Source organism: Girardinichthys multiradiatus, chromosome 20 (assembly GCF_021462225.1).
Source record: "Girardinichthys multiradiatus isolate DD_20200921_A chromosome 20, DD_fGirMul_XY1, whole genome shotgun sequence".
NCBI lineage: Eukaryota > Metazoa > Chordata > Actinopteri > Cyprinodontiformes > Goodeidae > Girardinichthys > Girardinichthys multiradiatus.
The window spans coordinates 3,440,921-3,467,912 of record NC_061812.1 but is presented as its reverse complement, the minus strand read 5'-3'; the positions used below and the strand labels follow the sequence as shown (position 1 = coordinate 3,467,912).

The 26,992-nt window shown below is 41.9% G+C and overlaps 1 protein-coding gene across 3 annotated transcripts in view; it reads left to right on the top strand.

Moving 5' to 3' along the window:
* Window positions 1–3,514: 3,514 nt before the first annotated feature.
* Window positions 3,515–26,992, top strand: part of ccdc71 (coiled-coil domain containing 71) — a 48,250-nt gene continuing 24,772 nt past the window's right edge. For all 3 annotated transcript variants that reach the window (XR_007035442.1, XR_007035443.1, XM_047347845.1), the window contains exon 1: window positions 3,515–3,663. The gene's annotated coding sequence lies outside the window, so the exon portion shown is untranslated. The remainder of the gene's footprint in view (window positions 3,664–26,992) is intronic.

Genomic DNA, 26,992 nt, shown 5'->3' with positions numbered 1-26,992 from the left:
CAGCCTTGGGGGGAACCGGTGCTGATGGTCAGGGAGTCAGAGACGTGCTTCCCCAGCCTCACGCGCTGCTTCCTGTCAGACAGGAAGTCAGTGATCCACCTGCAGGTGGAGTCGGGCACACTCAGCTGGGAGAGCTTCTCCTGTAGCAGAACTGGGACGATGGTGTTGAAGGCAGAGCTGAAATCCGCAAACAGGATCCTGGCATAGGTTCCTGTGGAGTCCAGGTGCCGGAGGATGAAGTGAAGGGCTAGGTTGACTGCATCATCTACAGACCTGTTGGCTCTGTAGGCAAACTGCAGGGGGTCCAGGAGGGGGTCGGTGATGTCTTTTAGGTGTGAGAGCACAAGGCGCTCAAAGGACTTCATCACCACAGAGGTCAGGGCGACGGGTCTGAAGTCATTAAGCCCTGTGGTCCTTGGCTTCTTGGGAACAGGGACGATGGTGGAGGACTCGAAGCAGGCTGGCACATGACATGTCTCCAGTGAGGTGTTAAAAATGTCTGTGAAGACTGGAGACAGCTGATCAGCGCAGTGCTTCAGGCTGGCTGGTGAAACAAAATCCGGACCAGCAGCTTTCCGGGGGTTCTGTCTCCTGAAGAGTTTGTTGACGTCCCTCTCCTGGATGGAAAGAGCCGTCCTCAGCGTGGGTAGGGGGCTGGTGGGGGGGAACTTCAGGGTGGGGGTTGGAGGTGCCAAGGCCCCTCTTGAGGTTGGGGAGGTGGGGGTGGTGGATTGTGGCTGCAGCTGTTGGGGGGCGTTGTGGGGGATGGTTGCAGGACTGTCCCTTTGTCTTTCAAAGCGGCAGTAGAACTCGTTCAGGTCAACTCTCGGCTGGCCTGGGCTCCCCCTGGAGGAGCTGGAGGAGGTGTCTGGGGAGAGGGACGTCTGGGCGTCTCTGCTGAGTCTGCTGCCCCCGCGACCCGGTCCCAGATAAAGCGGAAGACGACGAGTACGAGTATATATATATATATATGTGTGTGTGTGTGTGTGTATAAACTGGATGGGTTTCTTTTGTTAAAGTGCCTTGAGACATTTGTTTTGAATTGTTTTAAATGAACTGTACTGAATCCTGCACTTTCCAAGGGGTCAGAAAACAGCCTACTTCCGCCAGAGTTTTTGTACTGGCTATTATGGCTCTAGGCAGCCTCGAGAGCCGCAGGATCAGCCACCCTCCAGGTTGCATTCTAGAGCACTATCTCTGGATCCTGTGGCATCCAGATCACTCCCAGGGCTTTGCCACAAGATTCTGTTGGTTCCAGGTTACTCTCCAGTGGTTCAGACATCAGAGAACCATAGGCCACCTGCCGGGAAGGTGCTCAGGAAGCCATCATGCTGCAACATGGTCCGAGCCCTGCATGGTCCGAGTTTTTTTCTCTTATCTTTTCTGAATTGCAGTTTTCTTTATCTGCTATGTATTTGCCACTTTTGAATACGAGTTGTATTGTCGTTGTTGCTGGGTTCAACTAGTTAGGTCAGTAAAAATCTAGACTGAACAAGGCCCCCGCAGAAAGCCCTAGTTTTCAGGTATAGAAGACAGAAATTTACATCACACATGCTTTATGGCCTTGCTGACATTAGAATTCACTGGGAAGTATAAATCACCTCTCACCCAACAAGAGTAAACAGATATTAAATGTTAAGTTACATTACATGGGGCCAACATGGTAGGTTAGCACGAAATAAAAGTCGATCAGGATAAAATGGCAAGGGTCTATTTCATTTCTATTTACATTTTTGACCTTTTGATAAGACAAAAAAACAACTGGAACACCCACTGAGTTGAAATTACAACGTAAAAGTCAAAAATTCGAGATCAAACCTGAGATCCTAACCCAATATGGCTTCTGGCAACAAAACATCAACAAGGTTGGATAAATAAACAACTCCTTCTCACTTCTGATCATTTGTTCTACAATAAATATGTCACACATATGAAACTACATGTCTGTTTCTGAACACCTTCCTCTAATGTTTAAATAAACGGAATTATCAGCTCGTATTGAGCTAGTATTGGTATTAGTAGTTAGCCTGGTTACATTGGACAATAATAGGAAATCTAAAAATAAAAGCCTAAAGCTAGGTTTATACGCAATTGCGCCGTCTCCGTCCCTGCGCGAGGTCCCTGCCCGCTGTCGCAGTGCCTGTTCGTGCGCATCAGAATTTTTGTAACTTGGCGCGTGCCGCTCTATTCAGAATGAACAAAGAACAAAGTTGAAGGTTCAAACATTTCTCGCACAAATAAATCACTTCTTCATGAACAGAAGAAAGAGTAACATAACAGAAAAACAACAAACAGAGAAAGGCAAGAGAAATGCGAGATACAAAGTTAGACTGTATTTTTAAAATTTGTATAGCTTTTCTATTGTTAAGAGTCTGAAATTGTATCTGGGTACAGTTTTAGACCTTTAAAAAGAGGTCAAAAAGCGGTTTTCTCTTCATTGTTTTATGAATCTGAAACATTGCAAGAAACAGAATCACGTTGATAAGAAATGTTTTCGATAGTGCACACAGCCATTTTTGGTGTTACGTGAAGTGGTTCTTCTCTTTTTTACTAAATTTTCACTGGTTTTCCAGTATACTGCCCCCTGTGTTTTTGGAAAATGCTGCAGCAACGTCAGCGTCAAGTACGAACACCTGCAGCGCTTGTTAAGGCTCTAGCGCGGTCAGCGGCGTCCTTTGCGACACCCCGAAGCGCGACTGTAACTGAGCCGTACGTTTTGGCCATCAAATGTTCTGGAGGTTTTCTGAAACAAAATAAAAATTTTAAAGAGTCAAACCAATGTATATCTAAATCATCCATGAGTTATTTAGGGTTAGCTATTATGTGCATAAACATTTGCTACGTAACCAGGAATGAAACACATTGACAATAATAGTTTTATTTTTTTGTGCGTTCAAAGACAAATACTTTTCAAAACGGTAAAAAAAGAAAACAGGATCACTCCGTGTCCGAAAGCTCATACAGATCAAATCCATTTGAATGCTTAACTTTGATATGTTTACAGGCCATTGCCTCACTCACGATAAATACAATTATTTTTTTGTCACTGCATCTGTCCCTGTCCTTGACCGCCACCTACAGACTATTTATGGAACTGACAGTGAGCCTTCAAAAATCCCAGAATGCAATGTGGTTTGACATTTGTGCCCATTCCTCTGGAACACAGTTAAGGTGGGCGTAAGAAAATTCTGAGATCCGACTTTTGAGTAAGATCGAACCTGTTCTAACACTTAAATGGAACATGGGTTAGTGATGTGAAAGAGCAAAGCAGTCTGGAGCTACATTTAGCTAACAAAACAACTTTAAGCACCAAACGCAAAAAATATTCAAGCCCCGCCCAGTTGTATTGCCCCACCCACTTTTATCTCTATTTTTGAATTTTTGAATAAGCGTTTCTGTTAAAAATGCTTGCTTTCCTTTCTAGTTATATATTTGTGGGTTTAATCTTTTCTAGGTTTATATTTTATTAGTAATAACACCTGCATATTCCCCACCCCCACCTCTCAGGGGGCGCTGACTGAACCCGCCTCCTTCCTCTCTCTCCCCGGCTGCCTCCTCCTCTTCCCTCTAGTCTGTCATCCGCACCGCTGTTTTAGCAGCCATTTTACCGTGGAGCGTCGACACAGCGGCCACCGGAGGATGCCGAGACGGTGCCGTTAAAAGGTAAATACGCCCCTTTCCCCTCCATCTGCACCTTACATTTGTCTCTGTAACGGCTCCAGCTGGGTTACGCGTCTGTCGGTGGTGCTGTGGGCAGAGGCCCGGTTGACGGAGGTCTTAGGCAGCCTGAAAAACTGCCTCAGACGGAGGAGGATCTGTTGGGAGAGTGTTTGGCGACCGTAGCTTGCTGCTGGCAGTTTACAAGACCGCGTAAAAAATGGCGACGTTTATAAACTAAACCTGCTAAAGTTGTAAAGGAGCTTCCTTATTGTGTCTACATGACTGTAGGCTGAGCTGTGATCCAGTAAACTGCGCAGAAAAGCAGCGTATTTAAATGTATCCACGTTCAAAGAGGGGGCGCTCGAGAGCAGCGAAACGCGTAAAATTTGCGCACATATCTGCATAGCCTAGTTGCTCATGGCTCTGACTGATTTGTTTGTAGTTTTAATTGAAATCTGGTGGTTCCTTTGTTCTTTTAGCCTTGTAGCTTTTTCATTTGAATGGTTTTGAAACATTTCAGAGTTTTTTTAATTGTCTTATTTTCTTGACAATCACCTTTCATTTTTAGTCCCCCATTGGATGGCAGTTTACTGTTGCTTTTTGGTACGTTGTGCTATTCTCGGAAGTCAGAATCATAGGGTTCCTACATTGGACAGATACACTGGATGAACCAGTGAAAACCCACTGTTCAAAATCCAAGATGGCTGCACCACATGTAAAACAAAGCTCAAGCTGCTGTACAAACCTGTTATTTTGCACTGTACAACTTCTCCTACTAAATGCGTAGGTACAGTGTTTGAATGTACGAGATGTTGAGAAACGATTTCTCATGAATCAAACTACACTAACGTTAAACATTACCTGCAATGATCCCCAGGCTATCTGGTGGAGGGGCAAGCAGTAGTAAACATAACATAGCAATAGTATGTTGGTTTTTATGTTTACTCAGAGAAGAAGAAGAAGAAAATACCTTGGCAGAATAATGACATGTTTCTAGGATATCAATGCAGTTTTTGTATCCCTGTTGTCTGTGAGAGAAATGATCCATATCATCTAAATGAGGAAGACTGGAGATCTTTCCTCACTATATTTCTTCAAAATAAGTGCTTTTCTTCTTCTCCTGGTGATCAGACCCAATGTGTTTTGCACCACCATTTAAATAGAAGAATTATGGTCACTGTTGGGAAACACAACCAGCATGGTCACATTAATCTGACTTTTTGTTGGCCACATCAAAAAAAAAAACTAATTTAAGGGGTTTTTAAAATGGTGATTAGAACAATCTCATTGGTTGATGGTCCCCATCAGCCCATCTCAAGCTCATGATGAAAGTGTTCTTTCATCTGGCCTAGCTCAAAGTGCGAATCCAAAGCGTTCCAGTATTTTGTGCCACAGCTAGGGCTTGTAACATTAGAAATGCAAAGAACTGGTGCTAAACAAGTACAAGCAGTGGAACAGTTTGGAGGAAAAACAAGCAAGGTTGTGAGTGGCTGAGTTGGGGCCTTATGCTGTGTGGTAAGGGCATTGCTGGATTTAGCAATAAACCTTCTGGATCACACAGCAGAAGGTTAAAGAGGATAATTTCAAAATAACAGGCAGATAATGGTTCTGTCTGAGAAGTGGAAAGTTGCATTGCTACCAGGTATAATGATGCATCTGTTTTGTGTTAAAACCAATGCCAGTACTAAGCTTGCAAATGAGAAATGAAGAGAAACGTGTGATGACACATTTTGATCTAAATAGCAATTTGGTTCGCATAAAGGAGCTGACTTTCGAACTGGTCTGGAGCAGTTTGGCAGATATCTGGTCTCTATCTACCTTAATGCCGAGGTGTTGATGTAGGAATGATTGTGGTGAAGCATTTTGTTTTGGTGGCTTATTGTATAGCAATCTATATGTTTGAAGTAGCTGCTTTGTGGTTTAGCTAAATTAATTTTTTTTGACTGTCAATAAATACATACTGATGTGTTCCTGCAAAGTTCAGGTACGTGTTGTGCTGATTGCAACTGCACCAATTATTACATTAATATGAACTTTTGTGAGGCTGCAACTAACACTTTTATATTAATAGTCGACTAATCTATAAATTATTTTGTTAGTTGAGTCGTCATGATTGTTTTTTTTTTTTATTATTTCCATCATCAGGTTCTGTGAATAAAACTAAAACTTCAGTCGCTTGGAAAAAAATTTTCAAGCCACTTGTTCTAGTTTACACATTTGTGTCCCTTTGTTGCCTCGGCCCTTTACTGAAAAAAGGAAAATTGTTTTCTTAACCAAAAATCATTGCTTATGAATAGAAATAAGAGATGTTTCTGGTGTTGTAATTATGGGCTCAAAGCTCTTAATAATTACAATTAGTAAATAATTTTTAATAATTGATAATTATTAACCAAAACCACGTTTGATGTCACTGTTTAATCAACTACTTCACCGAAGGTGAGGGAACTTTGACCTTATTTTGACAGATAAATCACTCTTGCACAAAATAAACACAAAAGCTTCTCTTATATACAAATGTGAAAATTATTGAAACCATTTAGCTTTGACATAATTACTACTCTGGTCCAAAATGACTACTTAACAATAATAATAAAAGAAAATATATGCGCATTGAGTGTCTATGAAGATCAAACCAGCAGTGTTATGGACAAAATGTGCAATTTGAGTTAACTTGGAAAGAGAAGACCTCCTGGTGTGTTGATGTCTCGATTGTGGCGATCAGCTGGTAGACTGTGGGTTACACCCTTAGCCACTAGCAGCTGATTGCCCCAAATCTTGAACAAAGAGTCATAAAACTCTGAGGCGGGAACCCAGTGGAAAAACTCCAATAATAAAACTGGGACAAAGGAGTGGTCAGGGGAGGCCCAGACCGCAGCTGCTTTGAATGGAAAAACTTTAAGAATCCAACTTCTAACTCCTGGCTGATTTGGGATCAGCTGGACAAAAATATGAACAGGCACCTTCCTTAAATCCCCTTAACTATGCCTCATCCTGCCCAGACCTCTAAATACTCCTATCTGATTTAATTTAAAAAAGAACGAAATTACTTGGGTCAGGTCTGAAGACAAACGGAGTTAATCTGTGATTAACTCAAAAACGGTAAACTTCTCGTCCGTCCAAAACGGGGGAAAATATGAAGAACCGTTGTAGTCGACTGAATCAACAAGGGGTCTCCTTGGAAATAAAAGCTCTGTGGGTTTTCACCTGCGCCGGGTGTCTTCGATCAGTTATGAATCCCCTGATCTTGTATGAGACAGAATTGAAGCTTTCAAGCTCTTCCGGGAATGGCCGTGTGGAGAAAAAAAGTAACTTGCTTGCGAGTTTCTGTCGCTCCAGATGTGCGCCTCCGTTGCATCGTCCCGTGAGACACTGGAAATGGAAACGGAAGTTTATTTTCCACGGGTTTTATAATACCAGTTGACGTCAGACCTGCGATGTCTGTTGACCTGCGTGTCGAACTACGCAGCCCTGCCGGTCTATCCCCCAAATAATGGATGACCCCAACACCACTGCTAAAAGTCAATTAAATTAAATTTAAAAACTAGATCTTGTGACCTTCAACCTTTTTAACATCAAAGGTGAGCATATCCACATGTTCTGCTGTCAGACTCTTGTCATTTTGTCACAGAAAGTGTGATTTATCAAACTGTACTCACAGCTTTTGCTACTTGCTTCCACAATAGCTGTTTTGACCTGCAATGAATCATGGGATAGTGGAGTGGGCCACGACACAGACAATTTGAGGCTATATTGCTTTCTGCTGTCCCATTAGAGAACTGCATTTTAAATATAGTGCTTTCTACTGAGACTGAAATATTCCGACATTCAGCAATGTTTGTAGATATTTCCTGTTATTCGCTTCTACGCATGAAATTTAGCATTTTTTGCGTTTTTCATAATTGACGTAAGTGATTATGTCGATGAATTGTTGCAGACCTTCACTTATGGCATTAACAAGTGGATGTTAAACATAAACCCAAAGTGAAACTGCAACCTCCAATCAGGGATTTAAGCAAGGCTAGTTTATTTGTATAGCACATTTCAGCAACAAGACAATGAATGTGCTTTATGAAGAAAGCACATTGCACTCACAAAAAACATAAAGTACATTGCAGTGGCATGATAAATGAAAGTAAAGTTAGACTACAGACTGAAATTAATGAATGCTCACGGTCCTTTTAGACCCATATTTTCTTAACATAAAATCAAACGTTTCTCCCTGAGAAGGAGACAACTCCTTAGAACTGTTCTCACCCATTATGCTTCTCGATAATTGGGCAATATTCCTTTTGAAACTATTCCATGTCTGGACCAAGAGTCGGAGACTTCCAGGATGTCTTTACCTTCCTCCTAGCTTCATCTAGGAGTGCCTAGCTAAGGCCACTATCTGTCGGGGCTTATAAGGAACCAAGACAAATATGGCTGAAAGATCGAACTTTGCGATCGAACAAAAGCAGTGCATGTTTTCTCCTTTCACTTCATCAACAAATAGCAGATGGAGGAAATTTCTTTGTGATTGGGCAGCGACCGACAACCAGATAAATAACACCTTGTTCTGAAAAACATTAATAGCACTGCTGAGCGCAGATCAGGTATTTTTTTATAACATAAACATCCTTTTATTGTCCCAAAGTGGGCAAATTCAGGTGTGTCAGCAGCATTGTGAAAGGGATCTTGAAGTCTACAGGTACTCACAAATATAAAAAACTATTAAAAAACAAACAAAAAAGTATTAGAATGTTGTTAAAGAAAAACATTACAAGAAAAGCAATTACCGTACAGTTATATTTAAAATTGTGTACTCAGATTAAATGAAATGTGCAACTTAGTAGGGTGATTTGTAAAGGGTGATTACAAAAATGATACAAAAAGTTTGTAATTGGTCAACTCATTATTTACAAGAAATGGAAAAACTGCAAATAACAACAGGGGCGTAAACTCTCTTTGAGCTTGTTGGGAGCAGTGATGGTTATAAAATTTAACAGCTACTGGGAAGAAGGACCATGTAGAAATGCTCCTTTGTGTAACTAGGATACGGCAGTCTGTCACTGAAGGAGATCTCCAGTTCTGCAACAGTTTAATGGATGGGTTGGGAGACTTTGTCCAACAGTGATGTTATTTTTGCTAGAGTCCTCTGTCTCCCGAATCCTGTCCAGGGCGCTTCCTAGGACAGAGCTGGCCTTCCTGATGAGCTCATGTAAGTGCTTCCTCTCAGCTGTATATTAGCTGCTGCTCCAACATACTACACCATAGAAGACAGGAGCACCCCCTGGACTCCAAAAGATCTCAGTCTCATTAGCAGGTAGACTTTGCTCTGACCCTTCTTGTGAAGATCCTTAGTGTTGTGACTCCAGTGTATTTTTTTGTTCACATGACCACCCTGGTCAGTGTGGTGAGTTTGCGCCTGTGAAAATCCACCATCAGCTCTTTGGTTTTCCCTGTTTTGATCAGGAGGTGGTTCTGCTGGCACCAGTCCACAAAGTCCTATGTCCAAAGTCTGTACTCTAGGTTGTCCTCACCTGTAATGACGCAGGCTATGGCAGTCTTTAGAGAAGTTTTGTAGATGGCAACCTGGGAAGTTGATGGACACGCCTACAGTGTAGAGGGTGAACAGGAACGGTGCCAGCACAGTTCCCTGCGGGGGACCCATACTGCAGACCAGCTTGTCAGAGACACAGCTCCATGTCCGCACATACTGCGAGTGGCCAGTGAGGTAGTCCACTGGGGACCGATGGTGGTCCACTACTGACAGCTACAGCTTGTCCCCCTGAAATCCAGGCTGGATGGAATTATGAGCACTAGAGAAATCCAAGAACAGGATCCTCACATCGCTTCCAGGTTTCTCCAGGTCTGTCAGAGCTTGGTGCACTAGGTAGATGATGGCATCATCCATCCTATTGCCAGGCTAGTAGGTGAACTGCAGTGGATCTAACGAAGACCTCATCATGGGGTTATGATGGTTGAGGACCGACCTCTCGAGGGTCTTCATCAGTTGCAAGGTCAGTTCTACTGGTCTGTAGCTGCTGAAGTCCTTAAGATGTGTGGCCTTTAGGTACTGGTACCAGAAAGGAGGTCTTCCACAGCTGTGGTACTGTGCCCAGCTCAGGCTCATGTTGAAGAAAGGTACGGGGCCTGTGGGATGGAGTCTTCTGAAGCGGAGGGGGTGGGTGACAGCTGAAAGGTGTTAAGTTCTGTGAACAAAAGCAGGCAAGTGTTAAAGATAAGGGGGGTTGCAGCAGGTGTGACTGGGCTGGGGAAGGGGTGAGTGTCTGATCAAACCTGTTCAAGAACTGATTATGGTCCTTCACCCATCCTAAATCTCCTACAGCCAGGGACATTGGTTTGTGGCTCTTCCAAACCCCACTGATGAGGATCTGCTGCAGCTGGTCTTTGAGCAGAGCCTTTATTTCAGGGTTGATCCACAGTGTTGTCCACACAGAAGTTAATGTAGTCTGTGATGCAGTATTGCACCGTTTCCACTGGCTCGTTTTAGGCTCCGCTCCATTCAGTTTCGCTCTACTTGGTTTGGTAACTGACTCACTGGCGGCTGAAGCTCCGCCATTAGCCATCAGGCAATGTGTTACATTGTCACATTACATTAAATAAAAACATAAACAAACTTGCTAATAATATTTTTACTATTGTATATGCAAGAATAGTTTATATATATTTTTTATGTATAAAAGGAACCACTGGGATAATTATCTGGACCACAGCCCAGCCATAACTTATAAATAAGGCTCAGGGATTCGGATGTAAGGGATCAGGAGAAGCAGAGAGGAGAGACGCTGCTGTCTGGATGGTAAAGCTCCGAAGTTTGCCTTTGAAAGTTAACATTTTGTGCTTTATGAGGAAGTTTATGTCTCAGCCATGGCGGTAACAAAGACCAGAACTTTAAAGCCCAGAACCACGGACTTCTGACCGCGGTGAAATCAGTTTAAGGTTGGATGTTGGATCTTCGTGGTCAGTGGATTCAGCGGGGTCTTCCTCCCGTTTGATCCGATGAAGACAGTCTGATTACGGGCAGCTGCTCTCTGCCTGCTCCCTTTTCCTGCAGATGATGGTTCTCTGAAGGATCGTCAATAAATTCAATTTATATAGCGCCAATTCACAACACATGTTGTCTCAAGGCTCTTCACAACAGTCAGGTTCATACATTCCAATTAATCCTAACCATTAAACAGTTCAGTCAGATTCAGTTATTTATTCAAATTGGATAAAAAGTCTGTCTAAGGAAACCCAGCAGATTGCATCCAGTCAGTGACTTGCAGCATTCACTCCTCCCAGATGAGCATGTGGAGACAGTGGACAGTCACTGGTGTTGACTTTGCAGCAATCCCTCATACTGAGCATGCATGTAGCGACAGTGGAGAGGAAAAACTCCTTTTTAGCAGGAAGAAACCTCCAGCAGAACCAGAACCAGGCTCAGTGTGAGCGACCATCTGCCACGACCGACTGGAGGTTTGAGAGAACAGAGCAGAGACACGAAAAGAACAAAGAAGCACTGATCCAGGAGTACTTTCTATGGGAAGGAAAAGTAAATATTAATGGATGGAGCTCCTTTAGTTGTTTCACCTAGAAAGAAAGAACAGATAAACTCAGCCAGTTTTCAAGGTTAGAGTCTGAAAGAGAGCACATAGAGTTTGTTACAATTAAGCTCAGTCAGTAGCCATGTCTAGGAGAGAGAAAGGGTTAAAAACAGAAAGACAGGGCTATGTGGGTCATCGGTAGAGGGTGAGCATTAAGTTGTTGCCAGCAGAAGCTCGGACGATTCCCCTCTCCAGAAAGGTGTCACAGGTAGACACAGAGTCAGGCCAGGTGTAGCTTCTAGGAAGAGAATAGAGAGAACAAAGCTAAAAACTGAAATAACAGCAAATAATGCAAAATTGGAGAGTAGTGTGAGAATGTAGCGAAGAGGGTGAAAGTGGTCATTATGTCCTCCAGCAGCCTAAGCCTATAGCAGCATAACTACACAGAAAGTTTCAGTTCAGATTATTTAGTTAAACGGCGCTTATTTACAACAATGTCGTCTCAAGGAACCCCACAAAGGGTCCCACTGATGGTCATTGTTATACTAAAAACCACAATGATTGGGATACCTCTCTCTGTCAGTCTGATTATAACCATTGGAAAAGAGAAGGGGTCATACAGGTAGCAGAAATGGAGGGTGTGTTTGCACCTCAACTATAACTGAGCCGGTTTAGGCTAAACCTGACTCCCCCTTACTCCAACCAACAGGGAAGGAGGAAGGCCCCCTCCTTGATAACCTAAGCCACTCTAACTATAAGCTTTATCAAAAAGGAAAGTTTTAAGCCTAGCCTTAAAAGTAGACAGGGTGTCTGCCTCACGGACTAAAACTGGGAGCTGGTTCCACAGGAGAGGAGCCTGATAACTAAAGGATCTGCCTCCCATTCTACTTCTAGAGACTCTAGGAACCACCAGTAAACCTGCAGTCTGAGAACGAAGTGCTCTGTTAGGAACATATGGACCAATCAGATCTCTGATGTATGATGGAGCTAGATCATTAAGGGCTTTATATGTGAGGAGGAGAATTTTAAATTATATTTTAAAATTAACAGGGAGCCAATGAAGGGAAGCTAAAATAGGAGAAATATGATCTCTTTTTAATTTTCATCAGAACTCTTGCTGCAGCATTTTGAATCAGCTGAAGGCTTTTAACTGCATTTTGTGGACATCCTGATAGTAAAGAATTACAATAGTCCAGCCTTGAAGTAACAAATGCATGGACTAGTTTTTCAGCGTCACTCCTGGACAGGATATTTCTAATTTTGGCAATGTTCCGGAGGTGAAAGAAGGAAACCCTAGAAACCTGTTTAATATGGGATTTAAATGACATGTCCTGGTCAAAAATAACATCAAGGTTTTTTACTTTATTACCGGAGGTCAATTTAATGCCATCCAGGTTAAGTGATTGAATAAGCGGGTTTCTTTTTTAAATACTCAGGTCCAAAGACGACAACTTCTGTCTTGTCTGAATTTAGAAGCAGAAAATTTAAAGTCATCCAAGTTTTTATATCTTCAAGGCATGCTTGTAATCTATCTAACTGGTTGGGTTCATCAGGATTTATGGATAAGTAAAGCTGAGTATCATCAGCGTAACAGTGAAAAGTTATTCTATGCTGCCTGATAATTTGACCTATTGGAAGCATATATATAGTAAAGAGAATTGGCCCAAGTACTGAACCCTGTGGTACTCCACAATTAACCCTGGAGTTTAAAGATGATTTGTCATTTACATGAACAAACTGGAATCTGTCAGACAGATACGATTTAAACCAGCCTAGCGCTGTTCCCCTGATCCCTACAGCATATTCCAGCCTTTTTAAGATAATATTATGGTCGACTGGATCAAATGCAGTACTGAGATCTAACAGAACCAGAACAGACACAAGTCCATTATCTGAGGCCATAAGAATATCATTAGTGACTTTCAGCAGAGCTGTTTCAGTGCTATGATGAGCTCTGAAACCTGACTGAAACTCTTCAAACAGGTCATTGCTGTGTAAATGCTCACACATTGGATTAGCAACTATTTTCTCAAGAATTTTAGATAAGAATGGAAGATTGGATATAGGTCTGTAATTTATTAAGTCATCTCGATCAAGCGAAGGTTTCTTAAGTAAAGGTTTAATTACAGCTAACTTAAAAGCCTGTGGTTCTGATCCATTTACTAAAGATAGATTAATCATATCTACAATGGGGCTGGTAATCAGAGGGAACACTTCCTTAAATAATTTGGTTGGGAGCGGGTCTAACATACAAGTTGAAGGTTTAGATGAAGCTAATATTTCTGATAACTCAGGAAGCTTCACAGGATCAAAACAGTCCAAACACAGATCAGGTTCTGCAGTTATTTCCAATGTTGTCTCACATGCTGAGGATGAAGTAATCATCTTCGGGAGTATGTCAAATATTTTCTTTTTAATAGAATCAATTTTATTTAAGAAGAATCCCATAAAGTCATGACTGCTAAGAGCTAAGGGAATGGATGGCTCAACAGAGCTATGACTCTGTGTAAGTTTAGCAACTGTACTAAAGAGAAACCTAGGATTATTCTTCTCTTCTATTAATGATGAGAAATAAGCTGTTCTAGCTTGGCGAAGTGTCTTTTTTTTACAACAGTAGGTTATTTTTCCAGATTAAGTAGGAATCCTCTAGGTGTGTAGAGCGCCATTTTCTCTCCAATTTTCTAACAATGTGCTTTAAAGTACGCAGCTCTGAATTAAACCAAGGTGCCTGCCTCCTATTAATAATTACCTTCTTTTTCAAGGGGGCTTCATTGTCTAATGCATCACGCAATGATGAAGAAATACTATGAACAAGAGAATCAATTTGTGAAGGGGCAGAAACATAATTATTGCCCTCCACTGTGTTTTTCAGTGATATTGAGGAAATTAAAAGTGGAACAGATTCTTTAAAGGTTGTTACAGCATCGCCTGATAATGATCTACTATAATGAAATTTTCTTTCAGGTGTGGAGTACTCGGTTAAATTAAACTCAAAGGTTATTAAGAAATGGTCAGACAGGACAGGGTTATGAGAGAATATTGTTATGTCTTTACACTCAATGCCATATGTCAGAACCAAACACACTGTTTCATGGTGGTTTTTTGTGTGTTTTGAAGGAAATGTTTGTGCGACTGAACAGCTGATTTTATGTGTGATCAGCTTGTTTAGGATGTTATTAAATACAGCGCCCCTACCTGCGTGTAATTCAGAAACTGATGTGAAGCTTATTTTTTCTTTCAGCCTTTGGGCAGGTTTATAATTAATAAATGGTAAAATTATATTTGGGTTTGACCTGCTCCAGTCATTGTGGCCCTTAATATTATTGTAGCTGCTCTTAGTTTTATTATCTTCTCCAAGCACTGCCTCTACAAAAACCTTCTCATTTCTCCTGGTCCAGCAGCCAATCAGTGGACAGAAGTCTGTTCACGTCACGTGTAGTCCCAACTCAGTCCTGGTCGGACCTGCTCAGGATCAGGGACCAAAAAAGTAGCTACTGGTACAGAAAAAACTGTAATGGAAACGCTCGCAAAGCAAGCGTGGTGGAGCCGAGCAGGGCCAAATGGAGACAGTGGGGAAAGGGGCGTATGTGACGCTGTCATTTTCCTCCCCATGAGGAGCACAGAGCTCTTCCCACACAACGGAGCTGAAGCAATCCCTCAGAGCTTCCTCAGTCTCCTCAAGCCATCTCTTCACTGTGCTTGTCACAACTGGTTCTCTGGGGTTTATATACAGACTGGAGATGAACCAGGTTTTGATCTGAGCGCCCCAAAGGCAGGGAGAGGTGATGAGCCTCCCTTGGTATTGGCATACAGTAGCTTCAGTGTTGTATCTACTGGGGTGAGAGGTTGACAGGGAGACGTCACTAAAATCTCTGGATATCGGGAACAGATCCGGTGGATGCTGTGTTTGCAGGTAGAGGCTGACATTTTTTTGGGAGTCCCACGGGTCACGGGATTCCCACGGGAATCCCACGGGACGGGAGACAGCATCAGTAAAGATCACGTGATTGGGACGGTACAGGATAAAACATGAACTGGAGCAGACGGGAACGGGAGCTAATCAATAGGAGGGAAAATAAACTAGGATCAATTATCTTTGGAAATGTAAAACTGAGACTTTGTTATAAACGTTAAGAAGAAAAAACTTGAATCGACGCCGCCATTGTGTAGTTTTTTTCCAACAAGCCTATACTATAATGCGAGTCAAACAAACTACACGACCCACAAGCCAACAGTGCTTCTGATCGATGTTCTCCACCTGCGTTCAGGATGTAGGGAGCAAACGCAGGTGGAGAACTGGACGTGGTAAAACTGGATTTGTAACGTAAAGTCAGAAATAAGGACTTATCTATTAAACTCATAGAGCTGACAGGAAAGTCGCAAATATTACCGAACTTCAAGAGAGTTGAATGTAGCGACGTTAACACGCAGTCTGCTGCTTGTAAATCGTGTTTAGTCGTAATCAAATTCACCAGTGATTAAGGGACACTTGTAAAGCAGATTCTGGATTAAATCAACCCTGCATCTTTTCATTCATCAAACCAAAAGTACCAACATGTGTCAAGTCTCATCTGACCAACAAAATTGCTGCATGTGCTCTAAAGATTTAAGAGGTAATGTACGGAAGCCCGTGAGGGGACATGGGGAAATTTATTTCTTCTGCGTCTCCACGCAATACTTTTGCGTTCGGCATTTTGGAGCAACAGCACAGATGACAAACTGCTCATAAAACAAACACTGATATGTCATTGATATGGTTTATTTGTCATATGCAGGTTAACATGCAGTAAACAATGCAATGAAATGCTTAGGATAAGAAGAACCGTTCAAATCACGATAAAAACAAAAACACTAATGGTGTACAAAAAAAAGTACCCATCATGCAGCAGTAATAAGGAAATAAAGTGTCACAGATGTGGCTTCGTGCAGCATTATTGTTCAGTAGTTTGTTTGACAGCTTGTGGATAAAAACTGTCTTTTAGTCTGATTTGAAGATAATTTTATTTAAGGTTGATTTCAAAATAAAACTCAATAAATCTCAAAACGGGTGTAGTGTTTGTTTCAATTTTGCAGTTATCTGGTTTGGAAACTATCCCACAAAGTATCGCGAAATAACGCAACGACTATTGCGTGGGGACACAAAAAAGAAAAAAATCCCCTTGTCCCCTCGCGGACTCCGTATAGAAAGGCTTCATCAAGGGAAGATATTAAATAAATATGTTGTGAAATAGAAAAAAATTTAATGTAACCATTTAATCTACAATTTATTTAATACATCATTAAATATTAACTGTACCACTAATTACGTCATGTCGTCTTTAAAATTATACTTAATTATTCAGTGGCACATTTAATTGCATAATAGTTAATTTCATGATATAATGGTACAGTTATTGTTTCTAATGATGTATTAAATAAATAAATGGTACCTTTAATTTAATGGCACATTTAATGTTACATTTCTTTCATGTTACATTTACTTCACTTATGGGACATTCACAACATTTATTTATTTAATGATGATTTTATTGTATTAATTTTGTCCAGTTTGACCCTCCATTCTTGATGCCTGTATAGGAGGTCATGTCAGAATTTAAATCAGGTGTTCTGGAGCAGAAACACATCTAAAACAAGCAGGGAAGGGGTCCCTGAGGACCAGGGCTGTGAACCATTGAGATACAGTTTCTAAATTGTGAAGGTAATACATTTTTGTCCTTTTGTTCAACAAGTACAGTTCTCTTACTAGGTGCATTTTTCTTTCGTTCCAGCAACTTGAAACATAAAAGTAATGTCATTGTTCAAAGGAAACAGTCACTTAATAAATAAGTAAAATACAACTATGTACATTTTGTTTATTCAACTAAGATAGACATGGTCTGTTTCCTTGTTTAATATTTTATTATTTCTTCATTATTATTCTTTTTACTTTAACTGGCCTTTACTACAACTAAAAACAGGGACCTAACTGGTCCTTCAAAGAAACAAATTGCCAAAAGACTAAATGAAGAAAACAAAAATGGGAGTGGCACAGGAGTGGGAGTCGTTCTGAATGGGAGCAGGATGGGAGTGGGAGTCAATTTACCAGGAGTGGGACGGGACAGGATTTTTTTTGTTATGCTGGCCTGGGATTGGGATGGGACAAGACATTTTTCTGTGGGAGCGGGATGGGACAGGAGAGAAAATCCACTCCCGTGTCACCCTCTATTTGCAGGCTGCTGGTAACAGTGTAGATGACGTCACCGTTGTCGCAATAACCCAAGTAAATATGTTTTGTCAAAATTCCTGTGCTGTTAACAATAAAAAATATATATATATTTTAAATGGATTATTTGTGAAGTTGAATTACCTGGGTTTTTAGCCTGCCATATATTGCAGCTGCGTGGCTGCAAAAAGTTAATGGTTCTATATGTTGTTTACTCATGCTTACATACCAGGTTAGTCCAGGAGACTTGGTTCCATAGGGGTGGAACGCCCAAAAATTTTCACACCTTCATTTGGTTCAGTTCACTTTCATGCAGGTACAGCATCTGTCCTGTGTTAGCAGTAGGCAAGACAGTGAGTTTCCCAGCTTGTTGCTCTGCGCACATGAGCAGTACAGACCCAGACATTAAAGAGGAAGATGCAACGAATGCACAGCGACGTATTGCAAGGATTAGAACGTTTGTTGGATAGTCTGTTTGCTCTCAGGTTGTCTGAACCAAGATTAACTTGCAAGTTAACTAAGACCAGCACTGTTGGGTAGACCAGAGTTTAGCTGTTTGTTGACTTGTTCTCTGGATCCGGTGTTTAGATGAGCTTTCACATGTGCCCAAATGAAATAGTCCGTTAATGCAGATTAAACAGCTCAGGTGTGAAAGTGCACCAAGAGACCGCACGAGATTAAATAAACTCCCAGTGTGATTCGATGGATACTGTAGATAGTGGCCTTCAGCTCTTCGGAATTGTTGGGTCTGGCATATTGCATCTTCCTCTTCATGATACCCCATAGATTTTCTATGGGGTAAAGGTCAGGCGAGTTTGCTGGCCAATTAAGATCAGTACCTGGTCCTTAAACCAGGTACTGGTAGCTTTGGCACTGCGTGCAGATGCCAAGTCCTGTTGGAAAATGAAATCTACATCTCCATAAAGTTGGTCAGCAGCAGGAAGCATGAAGTGCTCTAAAACCTGCTGGTAGACGGCTGCGTTGACCTTGGACCTCAGAAAACACAGTGGACCAACACCAGCAGATGACATGGCCCCCCAACCCATCACTGACTGTGGAAACTTTACACTGGACCTCAAGGATTCTGTGCCTCTCCTCTCTTCCTCCAGACTGGGACCTTGATTTCCAAATGAAATGCACAATTTACTTTCATCAGAGAACATACCTTTGGACCACTCAGCAGCAGCCCAGTCCTTTTTGTCTTTAGCCCAGGCAAGACGTTTCTGACGCCGTCTCTAGATTCAGGAGTGGCTTGAAACAAGGAATGCGACAGCTGAAACCCATGTCTTGCATACGTCTGTGCGTGGTGGTTCTGGAAGCACTGACTCCAGCTGCCGTCCACTCTTTTTGAATCTCCCCCACATTTTTGACTGGGTTTTGTTTCACAATGTTCTCCAGGGTGTGGTTAACCCTATTTTGTACACTTTTTTTCTACCACATCTTTTCCTTCCCTTCGCTTCTCTGTTGATGTGCTTGGACACAGCTCTGTGAACAGCCAGCCTCTTTAGCAATGACGTTTTGTGCCTTGCCCTCCTTGTGCAAGGTATCAATGGATGTCTTCTGGACAACTGTCCAGTCAGCAGTCTTCCCCATGATTGTGTCGCCTACAGAACTAGAGAGACCATTTAAAGGCCTTTGCAGGTGTTTTGAGCTAATTAGCTGATTAGAGTGTGGCACCAGGTGTCTTCAATATTGAACCTTTTCACAATATTCTAATTTTCTGAGATACTGAATTTGGTGTTTTTATTAGTTTTCAGTTATAATCATCAAAATAAAAAAAATAAACATTAGAAATATATCAGTCTGTGTGTAATGAATGAATATAATACACAGGTTTCACTCTTTGAATGGAATTATTGTAATAAATCATTTTTTTCATGAAATTCTAATTTAATGACTAGCACCTGTATATGTCAACTAATATTTGGTTAAATTCAGATGGAATGATTTTTGGCAGCAAGAATTTAGAAGTGCTCTCTTATTAACACTACCACAGACGATGAAATAGCCCCACAACATGATTTTACCACTACCATACTTGAAATTTGGGAAAGTGTTCTTTGGTTTAAAAGCCTCACCTTGAGTCTCTGTCCCATGTACTTGTAAGACCTTTCTATTGAAGACATTTGGATTGAATTACTTAAAAAAATGCATTTTGTTTTATCAATAGCTGCATTTAATCTTATTTTAGAATGTATTATTCATTTATGCTCTCATATTTGAAAGAAAAAAAAATCATCCCATTGAAGACGCAGTGGAAACAATCATCAGCTCTCTTTTATTTCTAAAAAACACTTTTTACTTTCATGAAGGGAGCCTTTTCCTCCTATTATGGGGTGTTGGGAATGAAGCTTTTACAGTTAGTGTTCAGGTATGTTTTTGAATGAAGCTGCTGTGTTGTGTAAAGAATAATGCTTTATTGGTCTGATTCCCCTTCTGGAGGCAGCAGCCATTGGCAGGCAGGATGAGCCTCTTATTCACGGTTCTGTACAGCAGTGGAAATTCACACAACAAGCAGCCCAGGAGAGATTCAGAGTTCTGGGGATAAAAATCAAGGAAACCCGTGGAAAAAGGACTTTAATTGTCCTGTCATGAACTTAAAACTTCTACCTGAGGCCTGTGGAGTCTGAGTTGAAGCTTTCAAGGCTCAGTTATAGTCGCTCTTCTGGGTGTCGCGCAGGACAGGACTCCGCTGACAGCGCGCAAGCCTGACCAAGTGCTGTAGGCATTTATACTTGACGTTACTGCAGTATTCTCCGAAAACACAGGGAACGGTATGGTAGATAACCAGTGGAAATGTAGTAAAAGAGAGAAGAAGCGCTTAAAATGGCTGTGTGTAAAACATTTCTTATCATTTCTTATCAACATGATTCTGCTTCTTGCAAAGTTTCAGATTCATAAGAGTTAAACAATGAAGAGGAAACAGCTTTTTGACCTCTTTTTAAAGATTTTAAACTGTACCTAGATACAATTTCAGGCCTAATAAACTCTATAAAAACGTTAAACATACAATCTAACTTGGTATCTCGCATTTCTCTTGACTTTTTTTTGTTTGTTGTTTTTCTGTTACGTTGCTCTTTCTTCTGTTCATGAGGAAGTGATTTATTTGTGCTTAAAATGTTTGAACCTTCAACTTCTTTTATTCGGAATGGAGAGCGGTGCGCACGGTCCGATTGCACCATTATGCCCCGTTCGACACCTTAAGTATAAACCTAGTTTTATCTTGTTCGTTAATGCATGTCAGGTTGGGCATCAAGAGCAGAAAATGTTCTTGGTATGCAGAGGACAACTGCATGCGACTTGTAATATGTTTGTGTACCAAACATTGCATTGTTTTGATTCAGCTGAAGAAAATTTTGGCACATTTATGCATTGATTTCTTCCACGCATTTTCCAAGCGCTTAAATGGGTTCTTCATAGTCACCTGGTAACATCGGGATGTATAGTTGTGTCGTCTGCATAGTTATGATAACATATGTTATTTATTATAATCTGAGTAAGGGGGAGCATGTAGATATTGAATAGGAGGGGATCTAAGATGGACTCTTGGGGAACGCCACATGTGATTTTTAAATCAGACGTTATTACAGGCAAAGCTTTCTTAAGGAAAGCTGTGGGTAAAACATCGAGACAGCAGGAAGAAGAGCTTAGTTGCTGTACGATTTCTTCTAAGATTTTGTAGTTTATTTGGTGAAATTGGGAAATTTTGTCAAAATCAGTTTTAGTTGGAGACAACATTGGTACTGGAGTTGATGTGGATGTTCTGACTGCCTCTCTGATCTTTTGGGTTTTTTCAGTGAAGAAGTTAACAAATTCATTGCAGGTCCTGGTAGAGTGGAGTTCAGATGCTACAGTTACAGGAGGGTTTGTTAACCTGTCGACTGTGGCAAATAATGCACGAGCATTGTTAATGTTTTTACTGATGATCTCAGAAAAGACGGATTCTCTTGCATTTTTCAGTTGTATGTTATATCTGTATAGTCTCTCTTTATAGATAATATAGTGAACCTGGAGTCCAGTCTTTCTCCACCTGCGTTCAGCTTTTCGACACTCCTTTTTTTCACTTCTGACTGGTGGAGCACTTCTCCATGGAGACATTTTCTTCCCAGAAACAACTTTCACTTTAATTGGAGCAATTGAATCAATGATGTCCGAGATTTTAGAATGAAAGTTATCCACCAGCTCATCTACAGTGTTACAGGGCAAAGTGGAGGTAGAAGAGTAAATCTGGTTAAAGGTTTCAGCAGCACCGTCCTTAAAGATGCGTTTTCTTATCATGTCTCTTTGGCTAATTGAGTCATTGCAGATGATGCTTTCAAAAATAACAGAAAAGTGGTCAGATAGAGCAACATCAGTTACAGACACCTTGGAAATGTTTAGACCCTTAGTGATGATCAAGTCCAAAATATGTCTCTGTTTGTGCGTTTGCTGTTTAACATGTTGAGTCAAACCAACATTTCTAAGAGTGTCACATAGATCTATTGGACTTCTGTCTTCAGGATTGTCCATGTGAATGTTGAAGTCTCCCACAATAATTAAACAGTCATAATCAACACATATCACAGATAAAAGCTCATTAAAATCACTGAAAATAGTTACCACTGGGGCCCAGACTGTACCACAGAGAAGTCATTTGAAAGTCCTGATTTGAAAGAGGGGGAGGGGTGGGTCCACTTCTCCTGTGGTATTTGGCGGAAAGACCTTTTGTGATAAACTCTCTCATCCAATTGCCTGGTTATCTCTATCTCTGCCGGAGCTGTTGGTAGCAGCTTTATCATTTTTGTTGATACTCCATGTTCTCTGCTGAAGGTTGAAGCTGCTGGCGGATTATTTACTGAATAGAAGAGATTAGATGTGAAACATCTGGCTCCTGGCTTGTTCAAACAGAAACCATCTTGCTTGAAAAAGTGTCTTTTCTTTTTCCCCCAAATAATATCAAAGTTCTCAATGAAGTTCACAGATGTAGTTGCACATGCTTTTTTTCAACCATTTATTAATCATCAGAAGTCTCAAAAAGAGTCTATGGTCTGTCTGTCTGTCTGTCTGTCTGTCTGTCTGTCTGTCTGTCTGTCAAAGTTTGGACACACCTTCTCATTCAAATAGTTGTCTTTATTTTCATGACTATGAATATTGTAGCTTCACACTGAAGGCATCAAAACTATGAATTAACACATGTGGAATTATATACTGAACAAAAAAGTGTGAAACAACTAAAAATATGTCTTACATTCTAGGTTCTTCAAAGTAGCCACCTTTTGTTTTGATTACTGCTCCACACACTCTTGGCATTCTGTTGATGAGCTTCAAGAGGTAGTCACCTGAAATGGTTTTCACTTCACAGGTGTTCCCTGTCAGGTTTAATAAGTGGGATTTCAAGCCTTATAAATGGGGTTGGGACCATCAGTTGTGTTGTGCAGGAGGTGGATACAGTACACAGCTGATAGTCCTACTGAATAGACTGTTAGAATTTGTATTATGGAAAGAAAAAAGCAACTAAGTAAAGAAAAACGAGTGGCCATCATTACTTTAAGAAATGAAGGTCAGTCAGTCCGAACAATTGGGAAAACTTTGAAAGTGTCCCCAAGTGCAGTCGCAAAAACCATCAAGCGCTACAAAGAAACTGGCTCACATGAGGACCTCCCCAGTAAAGGAAGACCAAGAGTCACCTCTGCTGCGGACGTTAAGTTCATCCGAGTCACCAGCCTCAGAAATCGCAGGTTAACAGCAGCTCAGATTAGAGAACAGGTCAATGCCACACAGAGTTCTAGCAGCAGACACATCTCTAGAACAACTGTTATGAGGAGACTGTGTGAATCAGGCCTTCATGGTAAAATAGCTGCTAAGAAACCACTGCTGAGGACAAGCAACAAGCAGAAGAGACTTGTTTGGGCTAAAGAACACAAGGAATGGACATTAGACCTGTGGAAATCTGTGCTTTGGTCTGATGAGTCCAAGTTTGAGATCTTTGGTTCCAACCACCGTGTCTTTGTGCGGCGCAGAAGAGGTGAACGGATGGACTCTACATGCCTGGTTCCCACCGTGAAGCATGGAGGAGGAGGTGTGATGGTGTGGGGGTGCTTTGCTGGTGACACAGTTGGGGATTTATTCAAAATTGAAGTCATACTGAACCAGCATGGCTACCACAGCATCTTGCAGCAGCATGCTATTCCTTCTGGTTTGCGTTTGGTTGGACCATCATTTATTTTTCAACAGGACAATGACCCCAAACACACCTCCAGGCTGTGTAAGGGCTATTTGACCAAGAAGGAGAGTGATGGGGTGCTGCGCCAGATGACCTGGCCTCCACAGTCACCGGACCTGAACCCAATCCAGATGGTTTGGGGTGAGCTGGACCGCAGAGTGAAGGCAAAAGGGCCAACAAGTGCTAAGCATCTCTGGGAACTCCTTCAAGACTGTTGGAAAACCATTTCAGGTGACTACCTCTTGAAGCTCATCAACAGAATACCAAGAGTGTGCGGAGCAGTAATGAAAGCAAAAGGTGGCTACTTTGAAGAACCTAGAATATAAGACATATTTTCAGTTGTTTCACACTTTTTTGTTCAGTATATAATTCCACATGTGTTAATTTATAGTTTTGATGCCTTCAGTGTGAAGCTACAATATTCATAGTCATGAAAATAAAGAAAACTCTTTGAATGAGAAGGTGTGTCCAAACTTTTGGTCTGTACTGTACACACACACACACTGCCTGGCCAAAAAAGCTGTGTAGCTTAAAGAGAACCACCGATCAGTGAGGCTAACTGGGGAAAAAAAGGCTTTAATTTGCTAGGGACCCTAAAGATTGGACTCTGGAGCAATGGAAGAAGGTCATATGGTCTGATGAGTCCAGATTCACCATGTTCCAGAGTGATGGGCGCATCAGGGTAAGAATAGAGGCAGATGAAGTGATGCACCCATCATGCCTAGTGCCTACTGTACAAGCCTGTGGGGGCAGTGCTATGATCTGGGGTTGCTGCAGTTGGTCAGGTCTGGGTTCAGCAGCAGTATGTGTTCAAAGAGTGAGGTCAGCTGATTACCTGAATATACCGAATGACCAGGTTATTCCATCAATGGATATTTTCTTCCCTGATGGCACGGGCATATTCCAAGATGACAATGCAGGATTCATCGGGCTCCAATTGGGAAAGAGTGGTTCAGGGAGCATGAGACATCATTCTCACACATGGATTGGCCACCAGAATCCAGACCTTAACCCCATTGAGAATCTATGGGATGTGCTGGAGAAGACTTTGACTCTACCTTCATCAATACAAGATCTTGGTGAAAAATTTATGCAACACTCGGTGTAAATAAATCTAATAAATGAGTGTGACCTTTTTTTTTTGGTGGCAACTTTTTTTTTTTGGCCAGGTAGTGTATATATAAAATGTACATATATACAAGTGACATTACAATAGAATATAATGTGACATCAGTCTGAAAGTATGCATGGTGTTGTTCTGGATCTCTGACAAGTGTCAAGTGTTCATCAGAGAAACAGCCTGGGGGAAGAAACTGTCTCTGTGGCGGCTGGTTTTAGCAGACAGCGCTCTGTAGCGCCACCTGAAGGTAAAGCCTAAACAGTTTATGTGCAGGGTGTGTGGGATCTGCAGAGATTTCAGCTGCTCTTTTCCTGACCCTTGACCTGTAGAGGTCCTGGATAGAGGGAAGGTCAGCCCTGATGATTCTCTCTGCAGTCCTGATTATTCGTTGCAATCTGGACCTGTCCTGTTTTTTGGATGAGCCAAACCACACTGAGATGGATGAAGACAGGACAGACTGAATGATGGCAGTGGAAAAGATGACCAACAGCTCCTGTGGAAGGTTGGACTTCTTGAGTTGCCTCAGGAAGTACAGTCTCTGCTGGGCCTTCCGAACATTGTCTATGTATTAGTACCCTCTCAGGTTTCAAGAAATGGTGCCTAGGAAGTGGTCCACAGTAGATACAGTGTTGTTGAGGATGGTGAGGGGGGTATGTGGGGGATGGTGTTCTCCGAAAGTCCACCATCATTGCCACAGTCTTGGGTGGGTTAGCCATACCAGTGTAACCAGCCGATCCATCTCCTGTCTGTATGCAGGATCATCACTGTCCTGGATCAGTCCAATATCAGTAGTGTCATCTGCAAACTTAAGTAGTTTCACAGATGGGTCCACTGAGGTGCAGTCATTTGTGTAGAGAGAGAAGAGGAGTGGGGAGAGAGCACACCCCTGGGGGGGGCCAGTGGTGATGGTTCTTGTGCGGAAGAAGATGCTCCCCAGCTTCAACACCAGTCGCTCAAAGGATTTCATGACCACAGATGTCATTACAGCAGGCCTGTAGTCATTTATTCCTATGATGGTATATTTCTTGGGTACTGGAATGATAGTGGAGCATTTGAAGCAGGTGGGAACCTCACACAGCTCCAGAGACTTGTTGAAGATCTCAGTGAAGATGGGTGCTAGTTGGTCGGCTCAGGCTCTCAGACATGATGGGGAGACATTATCAGGTCCTGAGGCCACCTTTGTTTTCAGGCACTGAAAGATCCTATTTACATCTTCCTCTGAGATCCTTTGTGCAGGCAGGGGGTCTGAAGCTAGGGGGGTGGTTGGTGAATGACAATTTGTGTCTGAATGAGATGTGGAGGAGTTAGGTTGAGGTGTGAACTGCTGCTTTTCATACCTGCAGTAGAAGCCATCCAACCGATTTAGGAGATTAGGATTCTGCTCAGGGTTGGGAGGAAGGTCTCCTGTAGGCAGTCAGGTTTTTCAAACTCTTCCAAACAACAGAAGCGTCTCCATATGAGAAGCTTTTCTTTAGCTTCTCTTCACTGCTTTGATCTCCTTGGTTAGTTTGTTCCTGGCCTGCTTATACAGGACCCGGTCCCACTGCTGTGAACCTCTTCCTCATCCCTGCGCAGCTGCCTTAGATGAGAAGTGAACCAAGGTTTATTGTTATTGTATGTGCTGAAGGTCTTGGTCTGCACACACGCGTCCTCACAGAAACTGAAGCATGATGTCACCACCTCAGTGAGTGGGTTTAAATCAGCTGAAGTTTTAAAAACAGTCCAATCTGTGCAGTCAGAGCAGGCCTGTAACATCTGCTTTGACTCATCAGTCCACTTCTTAACAGTCTGAACCACAGGTTTGGAAGCTTTTAATTTCTGCCTGTAGATTGGGATGAGATGGACCAGAGAGTGGTCAGAAAGTCCCAAAGCAGCCCTGGTGACAGCATGATATGCATCCTTCAAAGTTGTGTAGCAGTGGTACAGAGTGTTTTTATCCCTGGTGGGACCTTTAACATGCTGTCTATATTTGGGAAGTTCATTGGAGAGGTTCGCACTGTTAAAATCCCCAAGAACAATGATGAGAGAATCTAGATCTTTTTCTCCACATCTGTTATCAGCTCAGCCAGTTGTTTTTCAGCATCTGAAGTGGAGCCTTGAGGAGGTATGTAAGCACCAACCAGCACAGACGAGGAGAACTTCGGTGAATAAAACGGTTTACAGTTTATGAGAAATGACTCCAGGTCAGGACTCCATGTCCTCCTCAACACTTTAATATCTCTGCACCAACCTTCGTTTATGTAAAAGCAGATTCCGTGTCCTCGCTTTCCCTGATATGT